Consider the following 10975-nt stretch of genomic DNA (forward strand, 5'->3'; position numbering starts at 1 on the left):
TCTAAGAGGAAACAGGATGATAGGATTATCTCTTTAGGTCACATACAGAGATGGGAGTAGGTTTGTGGGCTAAGGAAAGAGCAAAAAGTGAAAAAGACATGGATGCAGATAAATACTGGAGTAAGACCCCGGAGGGAGTAAGCTGGATGGTTAAGGACTCAGAGGGGAGATTAACCTTGCAAAGGGGGAGAAGGACTTTTGGAACCATTAAAAGTTTGTAAACCTGAACATTCATCATAGGAAGTGGAGAGGCAGGTGAGAAAGGGTCAAGAGAGGTCTGTTAGGAGCCAAAGATTGACAAAATTGAGGAAATCCACATCTAACGGACTCTGTTCTCTCCATAAAGACAAGCCTGGTGTAGATGCTGAGCGGGGATGGGACTGGTCTCCATCAGTGTCTCCTGACCTGGAGGGAGACCAGAGCTGAAGCTGGGGTCCTTGGACCTCCATAGTTGCTCCTGCCATTATTCTCCAGTATAACCAAAAACATCAGTCCTGTCGACCCAGACTAGGCTCCCCCTCTTCAGCCTAGTCGGTGCTTTTGAGCATCAGCCAGGTTAGATGGGACTAAATGATCTCTTGGCACCTTTCAATTCTGTCATTGCTCTTAGTAAATTACAGTTCAGTCTAAAAAGCAGGATTGAGAATGGCTGAATTAGGTATAGACCTGGTATCTTAGAAATGATCCTTTGTATTTTGTAGTAGAACAAGAATGTGTTTTATTCTCAATGTCTTCTTTATGCCTCTTGGTAAATGGAGCAAGATAACCACAATTTAGGGGAAAAGCTATACATTCTAGGTTAAGGTGATGACTCCAAACCACAAATGTTTAATCTTCAATAAATTAGTAAACCCCATTCGTGACATTTTAACTTTGATGTGTTTTAGCCCCGGGATGATTTATTGTCCCCCTGCTCCATGAGGGGTCGAAGTGCAAAGTATTAACCACTTTTGTAGACTAATTATAAAATTTAGTGAAATCTTTTAGTTTGTAAAGATTGCCATTTCCTCTGTTTATTTTATTGCTTTAGAATGGTAGAAATACAAACATAAAGGTCATGAAATTAGCCAGTTTATGAATTCAAATCAAAGGAAAACCGTTCTCACAAAGGTTTTATTTCTGCAGCTCAGAAGATGGAGCTCATCAGAAGTTAATAGATAATACCAAGTTGTATAAATAACTGAAAAGAGCATTGGGGTGTGTTTCAGGGGGTTTTGAATAAATGCTCATGGGTGGTTAAGCTGCAGATCAATTCTTACACTTTGAAATGCAGATTTGGAGTTTGCCCAAGTGGGATGGGGTTGGAAACTTCCGGTGAGGGAAGGACCACAAATCGTATTTAAATTGTTTGGTTACCACTTGGTAAAAGATGCGCCTCCTCTGCAGTTTGTATCATTTTTTTAAATGCTCAAAGGTAAACAGCTTGATTTCCTCAGCCTCCATGAATTTTCCCTGCACTCTCTTTAAACAGTGTCCCTCCTTCTCCTTCCCACTCTCAGCGTGAAGACTGAAAAATTGTGGATATATTTGATCAAAAGAAACAAGTGACTTTTTTTAAAAAAAGTGCTCCAAAAGTGAGCCTGATGCACGGCTAACTACCTGTGACACATGACCATTTCCAGCTTAGCATGTCCGGACCTGGTCTCCCCCATCTCTCCAACCTCCTTCCTCTCATGCTCCCCTCTTGTGTCATCGTCTGCCAATAGCACAAGTATCCCTTCAGGTGCCCAGAGCAGAAACTTGCCAGTACCCCGCCCCCGCCCCATGCATGCGGTCAGCAGGCCTGTTCGGTCCACCTTCAAAATCTCTCCGCTGCACCTGGTGCCTCCCACCTTCCGTGTCTTAATCCGGGCCCCTGCCCCCGCCGACCTCAGTGGGCCTCTGGGAGAGCCTCCCTGCTAGTCTCTATGGCTCTGTACTTTGAACAGCCGCAGTAACCCTTCTAAAATTCGAATCTGATCTGATCACTGTCACGTGAAACCATAAATGCTTCCCCATTGTCCTGAGGATAAAGTTCCTGAAGCTGCTGCCAGGCCCTTCCTCCTCAGGCCCTGCTCTTCTCCAGCCTCCCCTCCCCACAGTTGCCCTCCTCACACTTCCCCTACTTAGGAACCTTTGTTCACACTCTTCTAACACCCCGCCTTTGTAAGTGCCATTTGTCCTCTGCCAGGGCTGTCCCTTTCCCCACCCCTCCACTCCTCGGGGCTCAACTCACAGTTCGCTTCCTCTGGGAAACCTTGGCAACCAATCGCACGCGCCCACAGCCGGCTGGCTTAGGTGGCTCTCCCATCATCTCTCGGAACGTCTGACATTTACCCCATTTGCCCTGAATTAGGATTCTTTTCCACGTGTCTATTTCCCTCATAGCCTGAGGTCCTCTACACAAGCGCCCTATCTTGTCTGTTTCCCACCGTCCCAGAACTGACACGGTGCTTGTCATATGCTTGCTCACAACACTGAAAATTACGGAATTTGATTGTCAGCACCCAAACATACACACAACAAAGCCAAACTAGTTTGGGTCTAGTTTTTTGTTTTTTGTTTTTTTAATTTACCTGAAGTGGAATAGCAAGATAGAGTATTTAAATAACCCAGGAATCAGGAAGGATTGAGCTCTTAAATTGTATAGAATGGGACTAGGGTTTTGAAGTTTCATTTTTGAGACAAAATAGGAAAAGGCTTAAACACTGAAGGAGTGGGGGCACCTGGGTGGCTCAGCGGTTTAAGCGTGTGACTCCTGATTTTAGCTCAGGTCATGATCTCACAGTTGTGGGTTGTGGGATTGAACCCTGCATCGGGCTGAGTGTGGAACCTTCTTGGGCTTCTTCCTTTTTCCCCTTCTGCCTCTTTCTACCCCCCCCTCCCCCAATAAACAAACATTAAAAAAAAAAAAGATATACTTAAGGGAAAGAATGGAGCTCTTAGAAACCTGAAATCTCCCGAAGTGACACAGATCATACTGATTGATTCCTTAAGATTCTGGTTGAACTCAGACTCTTTCTTCACCCTAGCTCGGTGTCCTGTGTGTTTTCTATCAGAATTGTCACATATGAAAGCAGCTCTGTGTGGCCATTTGTTTTAATAATGGGATTAGGGGTACTGCAGGGTGTGCATGATGTTAAACATGGAACTGACTCATTTTTGCCACGTAACCTTGTTTCTGGGGTGGGATTGGATTAGATGACTTGAAATGAGATAGCTGGACATTGGAGGTGTTTGGACTAAAATTCAGCCTACAGAAAAAGGTGGGGCGAGTTTCCTACAAGTTATCTCCCCTGCCTGTGAGAAAACCCATCTGTTGATGATTTTTTTTAATTTTATTTTTTTGCCGAGCATTGTGGTGGCTGTTGGTTAATAGAATCCTGCAGGTAATTTTACTGCTGAAGGAACCAGGGTTCAGAGGTGTTAAATGATTAGCCCGTATCCCACTGTTAATAAATGACAGATAGGATGCCACTTCCAAGCAAAAGCACTTCCCAGGGCCCCAGCCTCTTTTTATATGAAGCATCTGGGGTGTCTTAGTTTTCTCAAAATAATTCTGAAGTATGAATTTATATCCTGAAAAATCACAGCTTCAAACCAAAACGTTAGACTTCTGCAAAAATTAGCATACTTGAACATACACGTCAACACTTCTACCAGGAGACGTGGGCAAGCACAGAAGGGGATCGAGTGGTGGGCAGCGCCATCAGCGCGGCACACTTTGTGGGCGTGTGGCCACACTGATGACCTCGTGTAGAGGCAGATTCTGAATTGCACGCCATCCATCTGGGCGTCACTACGTTCAGCATCGTGGACAAATCTGAAAAAGGAAATCCATACACATTTTAACCATTTCTGAAAGCTCATTTTCATATTGTCTGTGCTTTTATAAATGCTATCATGTTCCTGTTAAAGAGTCCGTGTTTCGGGGACGGAATTCCAGGTGAGAAGAGCATGACAAACCGTCAGTATCACCGGTTACTTAAGTGCTGCTGCCCGTGCCCTGTGATTTACTAAACCAGATCGCTGTTTGGGGTGAGGAGAGAGGACAAGGGAGGGAGGAGGAGGAGGAGGAAGGAAATATGGAAACATCACAGGAGTGCTCAGCACCAGACGTGGACTTCAGAGATCTTAACATCCTTTAATTTAAACCTCACAATCCGTTTGAGGTAGTTGCTCTCTTGGTGTTACAGAAGAGAAAATTAGGTTCAGTGCGTGAACCAGGCCTCTGCTCCGCATTCTTTCTTAGAGAACAGCTCCTGAATCCCTGTGGGTTTTGGTCTATGGCTAGGTGCCACTTGCTTCCAAGTAAACTGTCCCTCACATCATGCACGCTCCCTGGCTCCTGGGCCAACTCTCTCCTTGGTGGATGTGACCTTTTTCCCATAGGCAAAGAAACCATATGGTAACACAGTGGGTGCAATCATTAAGGAATTGTCAGTATCAACCGATGCAGTGTTTCCCAAACTGGTTAAATATTTGCGAGTTTTGCCATTTAAATGTAAGGAGGATGGGGGTGTTAAAATTAATCAGTTTCAGGGTCCCTGGGTGGTTCAGTCAGTTAAGCGTCCAACTCTTGGTTTCATCTCAGGTCATGATCTCATGGTTCGTGAGGTTGAGCCCCATGGCAGGCTCTGTGCCTGCTTGGGGGTGTTTCCCTCCCTCTCTCTTTCTGCCCCTGCCCTGCGTACATGCTCTCTCTCTCTCTAAGAATAAATAAACATTAAAAAAATTATTCTGTGTAAGAATAAGGGATCTTTAGTCCCTAGAGGCACATATGACCCTTCTCTTCCATGCAGTCTTTAAAACCAGCAAACATTCATTGTGTACGTGCAACATGCCAGGGACTCTTCTGGAACATCAGATTTATAGCCGTTGTATTAGTCAGCTCTGACTAGGAGATTTGGGTGTAGTCTCACTCTGGTGCACATGATGTTGATTAAAAGTGACAGAAGCATTGAGAAGCCTGCAAAGCCACCCCCACTGAAGGCAACCGCGGGACACAGGGGACAGAGTTTCTAAGTTCTATTCCCATGATGTCATTCAGTAGCCACTGCTGCTGCCTTCACGAAAGCCGCTTCTGCCCCAGGAGCCACCATGCCACTGCTTCAGTCTGAAGGAGAGAAATGAGTGTCCCCTTTCCTCCTACATCATCAGTTCCTGAGCCAGAAGCCTCTTAAGGACATGCTGACTGGGGGATAATTTGTGTCCTATCCACAGGAGGGGCTGGGACCGTGACTGAGCGGAGCTTGTGTGCCTGCCCTCTTCCACCAAGATTCATAAAGTGGTTGTTCCAACATACAAGTTCAGGTGCAGGGTCCTCACAAGGAAAGACAAATGTCATCTACGACTGAACAGAACAGACGGCATAGACATGGAACTTTATGTCTAGCAAGAAGAGTAAACAGATAATTGCGCAAATTATTATGTTAAGTGTTAAGAAATGAACACTTTGAAGACCTGTCACCTGGGACTTGGTCAAATGGGACTTGGGGCAGAGGAGGAAGCCTTAGAACATGCCCTGGACGCCGAGCTGTAGGCACTGGGTGAAAAGGCAGAAAGGAACATTCTGGACAGAGGAAGCAGCACATGCCATGAAGGTCAAAGCACACGTGTGAGTAACTGGTGGAAGGTCAGTGATGAGACAGGGCAGGCAGAGAGGCAGACAGCAAACAGTAGGCGGGGCCTCGAAGGCCAAGCTCATGACTATAGTTGTCATACCAAGAGCTTGGGGAAGTTGAAGGATTTCAAGCAGAGGACCAACAAGCATAGGCTTGCATTATTAAAAAGACCACTGTTTCTAGCCTAGAGAATGAATTTGAGAAGAACAAGAATGGATGGTGGATGACTGGTTAGGATGGAGAGATTATAATGGCTTAAAATTAAATTTTTGTTGTGGAATGTGAAGGAGTAAGTTTAGGAATTCCCTGAGCTTGCACCAACAGGTTAACAAGACTTAGAGCAGAAACAGGCCACAGGGCGAAAGCACCCCCAGAGTGGAACAAAGCATAGAGCAGGATAGAGCAGGAAGCTGCCTCCACAGGATGAAAGCCTTGGAGTATAGGTAAACAGGACCAAAGACTGCCACTGAAGGGTGAAATTGCCTGGAGCTAATTAGCAAAAAACAAACAAACAAACAAACAAACAAAAAACTAAAAAACAGGGGCAGGGTTGGGAGGGGGGGGGAGGAGTGCTTGGGTGGCTTAGTTGGTTAAACTTCTGGAGTTCTGTGCTGACAGCTCAGAGCCTGGAGCCTGCTTCAGATTCTGTGTCTCCTTCTCTCTCTGCCCCTCCCCCACTTGTGCTGTGTCTCTCTCTGTCTCAAAAATAAACAAACTATATGTAAAAAAAAATTTTTTTAAAGAAAGCTTTAAAAAAAGAAAGGAAGAAAAGCGCCTTGTTAACACTGAGGTAGCATGCTCTATCTATCGTATCCCCTAGGCAAATCAACATAAACAGACACAACAGACACAGCCCCTGGTGCCTACTGTAAACAGCCATCTTCCTGGTACTGAGATTTTGTTTTGTATTGACCCAAACCCCTAACACCACATACCTTAAAAATCCCCTTTCTCTCACACACATGAGTTAATGATTCTAATAAATACATGGCAAGTACTTTTACTCAGGGCTCTGGTCTCCTCCTGGACATTAGCCTTTCTCATATTCAATTCTGCATCCACTTTTTTGCTGGACAAGTGAGAAGTCCAGACTGACAGTGGAGATGGGGCAAAAAAATAGATTTGAGATATATCCAGGAAGTAAAATCAATAGGATGATTGATAAAAAAAAGGTTATTTCTAGGGTGCTACTGGATGATGGCTCTGTGTCCCTAAAGACAGCCAGCCCAATGGTCCCGAGGGATTGAGGGTTCATCAGAGAGTCTAGTATAAAAGTGTCATCTGTCACTGGAACCCCGAGGAAGGAGCTGGGCTGCAGATGCAGATTTTGGTTTTAATCAGCACAATGGTAGTCAAGAAAGGCATAATATGGATGATACAGTCTAGGGGAGAGAGTGAAAGAGAAGAAAGAAGTTTAGGAGGAGCTCCAGGGGCCTGTAGCACCAATAGATTTGGATAGAAGAGAAGCTAAAAGGAGGTTAAAGAGGCAGATTAAGAAACTGGAAGTAGGGGCGCCTGGGTGGCTCAGTTAGTTAAGTGTCCAGCTTCGGCTCAGGTCATGATCTCACGGTTCGTGGGTTCGAGCCCCGCGTCAGGCACTGCTAACCGCTAGCTCAAAGCCTGGAGCCTATCTTCAGATCCTGTGACTCCTTCTCTTTCTGACTCTCCCCTGCTTACACACTCTCTCTCTGTCTCTCAAAAATAAATAAAAACATTAAAAAAATTTTTTTAATTAAGAAAAAAAAGAAACTGGAAGTAAACCAGGCCATGGGGGTGGGGAGAAGAGCATTTTGATAGAGCCGCCACACCAAGTGCTTCAGGATCAGTTTCAAGTAGGGGCTACACAGTAGTTACTGGCTCTGTCACTGATGGGAGCCACAGACTGGAAGATTTCTGGGGACATGGGCTAGACCAGAGTGCTTTGCCAAGTAAGAAGAGGAAGAAAGAGCCCTTTCTAGAAAATGTGCCACCACAGACAAGAAAGTGATAGGATGGTAACAGGGGATAAGGCTTGGGGGAGGAATTTTTTTTTAAGATGGAACAAATTTGAACATATTTAAATATTTATGGAAAGGATCTGGTAGAAAGAGAAGTTGGGGATGAGGACAAGGGATGAAAGGGGGCAGGGTTTTGTTCCACTTTCTTTTTGACATATTAAGTTTTATAACACAGAAGACAAAGCCCCCTCAAGATTTCTCGCTCATTCCTGTTTCTGAGCCCCCAATTGCTCCAAAAATAAGGCCAATGAATAGTGCCTGCTGAGGCACAGGTGTTCCAAGCACAATGTATGGAGTGTGTACGGCATGGGGTGACTTTAAAGAAAACTGGTGGAAGGGAGGTGTCGAGATAGGGGAATAGATACAGGCAAAGGTGAGGAAGAGGGGAATGCAGGTGCTCCAAACAGCTTCATGGACAGAATGCTATTAATGTCAACTTACATACATATGCATGTCTATTTTTTTAAAAACAGAAAAAGAAAATTTGCCACCAATGGGCTTTGACTTATTATATTGAATATTTTTTCTGCATCTGCTGAGAAAAGATTTTTTCTTTCAATTTTTTAATGTCTATTCATTTTGGAAAGAGAGAGAGAGAAAGAGAGAAGGAAAGGCAGGAAGAGAGGGAGGGAGAGAATCCTAAACAGGCTCCACACTGTCAGCACAGAGCCCGGTTAGGGCTCCAACCCACAAATCATGAGATCATGACCTGAGCTGAACTGACTGAGCCACCCAGGGACCCCATATTTTTTCTTTCATAGGTTAATGTGGTGACTTATATTAAGTGGCTTAAAGCAAATTCATTCCTGCTTTGCTGAAATAAAATTTGGCCATGATTTTGTACATAGCCCAAACTGGATTCAGTTGTCCTTGAGTGGGGCTCAGGTGTCTGCCTCTCCACAAACTTACTGGCCTTTCCTCCTCCAGGCTCAAGGAGTCCTCTCTCCCTGGATTTTGGTCCTTCCCCTTCCCACCAAAGGCTGGCCTCTACCACCTCACAGACAGTCCACTTGAATCATTGTGGGGGCGGGGAGGGGGCTCTGCCTTTGAAACACAAAGGTCCTGTGGTTGCTTCCAGAGCAACTTGCTTGCCCACCAAACTCTCTCATCCTGACACGTATGCACACACACATACACACACACAGCAGCAGCAAAGAGAATCAGAGCTTTAGGAGTCATAATTACAAATATTCATCTCATCTCCCTCAGGAGCCCCTTCCAAAATATGGTAAAGGAACTTAGAAAGGTAGAAATCAATCCTTATAAAGAGAATGGGAGGATCAGCAGATAGATTTCAGCACAGTTATGGAAGCAGAATGCCAAGGGACCTGGGAAGTCGCGGTCTCCTTACACTGACGGCGGTGACTAGGTACTCCCACGGACTCAGGCCCCAGCAGTGTGCTGCTGACTCACTCCTGATTCTGGCTCTGCTTCAAGCTGTTTCAGTGTGCTTGCTGAGACCTGTAAGTCTGAGACCAACATGAAGTCTCCTTGTGGTCTCCCTGAGTCTGCAAGGAGTTTCACGGAGCTCTTCTCCGTGTGAAGGGTGTGCATCAGTGTTGCAGTGGGTCAAGGGGGACAGGTGAGGGCAGAGAAAGACGCTTCTCGTACCCAGTGGGGCCTGGCAGGAGATGCACAGGACAGATTAACAGAGTTTTGTGTCCTAGACAAGCTGATAATGCCACCAACTAAAGTCCTTTTCAGCTTTTTGAATTAGCACATTGTGGTTTTATTGATATTAATTACATTTGCAAACAAATTTATTTTTGTTTCTTAATTTTTTTATGTTTATTAATTTTGAGAGAGATCTAGAGAGAGCACGGGTGCATGCAAACAAGGGAGGGGCAGCCAGAGACGGAGAGTGTGGATCCAAGCAGGCTCCTCGCTGTCGGTGCGGAGCCTAGCGCAGGACTCAAACCCATGAATCGTGAGATCCTGACCTGTGCTGAAATCAAGAGTCAGATGCTTGACTGGCTGAGCCACCCAGGCACCCCTCTCATTAATTTTTTAAAAGTAAACTCTGCCCCCAACATAGGGCTCAAATGCACAACCCCAAGTTTAAGAGTAACATGCTGTACTGACGGAGCCAGCCAGGTGCCTCCACAAACACAAACATTATCTTCCCTCATAAAAGTCAAAGTTTCAGGGTCTCAAGTTGATGTGCGATTAGTCCCCTACAGACCAAAGCAGTGTTGTGTTTTAATTGTAGTAAAACATATAAAATTGGCCATCTTAGCCTCTGTTTCAATATTTCAGTCGTATATTTTTTAGAGCAGTTTCAGGTTCATGGCACTCACGCACACCCCCTGCCTACGTGTGCATCCCCTCCCCCACTGTCAGCATCCCCTTCAGAGGGGTACATTTGTTACAGCTACTGGACCTGCACCGACACATCGTTATCACCCAATGCCCGCAGTTTACACTTGGGTTGCTCTTGTACCTTCTGTGGGTTTGGACAAACTTATGCTGACGTATGACCACCATTACAGTATCCTAGAGAGCAGCTTCGTTGCCTTAAAATCCTCTGTGCCCCTCCTACTCACCCCTGCCTCTCCCAGCCTCTGGCACCCACTGGTCTTTTTACCATCTCCATAGTTTTGCCTTTTCCAGAATGTGATCTAGTTGGCCTCATACAGCATGTAGCCTTTTTGGATGGGATTCTTTCACTGAGTAATATGCATTTAAGTTTCCTTCACATCTTTTCATGGCTTCATAATTTACTGTTAAAGTTGCTGAATACTATTCCATTGCCTAAATGTACTACAGTTCATCTCTTTATCGACTGAAGGACACCTCAGTGGCTTCCAAGTTTTGGCATTTATGAATGAAATTGCATAGACATCTGGGTGCAGGTTTGTGTGTGGGTGTAAGTTTCCAACTCCTTTGGATAACTACCGGGCAGTATGACTGCTGGATCATATGGTAAGAATATGCTTCATTTGGTACGAAACTGCCAAACTGTCCTCCAAGGTGGCTGCGCCATTTTGTGTTCCCACCAGCAGCAAACGAGGGCTTCTGGGCCTCCACATTCTCACCAGCATTTGGGATTGGCTGCGTTCCGGAGGTCAGCCATTTTCTTAATTGTGTAGAAGAACTTACTTTCTTTAAATTTGTATTTCTATGAGTTCATAGATGTGGATCACCTTTTCATATACTTATTTGTCATCTGTATATCGTCTTTGGTGAGGTGTCTGTTAAGGCCTTTGGCCCATTTTTTAAATTGAGCTGTTTTCTTATTGAGTTTTGAGAGTTCCCTGTGTGTTTTATATGACAGTCCTTTATCAGATGTGTCTTCTGCAAATTTTTTTTTCAAGTCTGTGGCTTGTCTTTTCATTCTGTTGACATTATCTTTCATAGAGCCGAAAATTTTAATTT

The sequence above is a fragment of the Suricata suricatta genome, chromosome 1, assembly GCF_006229205.1.
Source record: "Suricata suricatta isolate VVHF042 chromosome 1, meerkat_22Aug2017_6uvM2_HiC, whole genome shotgun sequence".
Classification (NCBI taxonomy): domain Eukaryota; kingdom Metazoa; phylum Chordata; class Mammalia; order Carnivora; family Herpestidae; genus Suricata; species Suricata suricatta.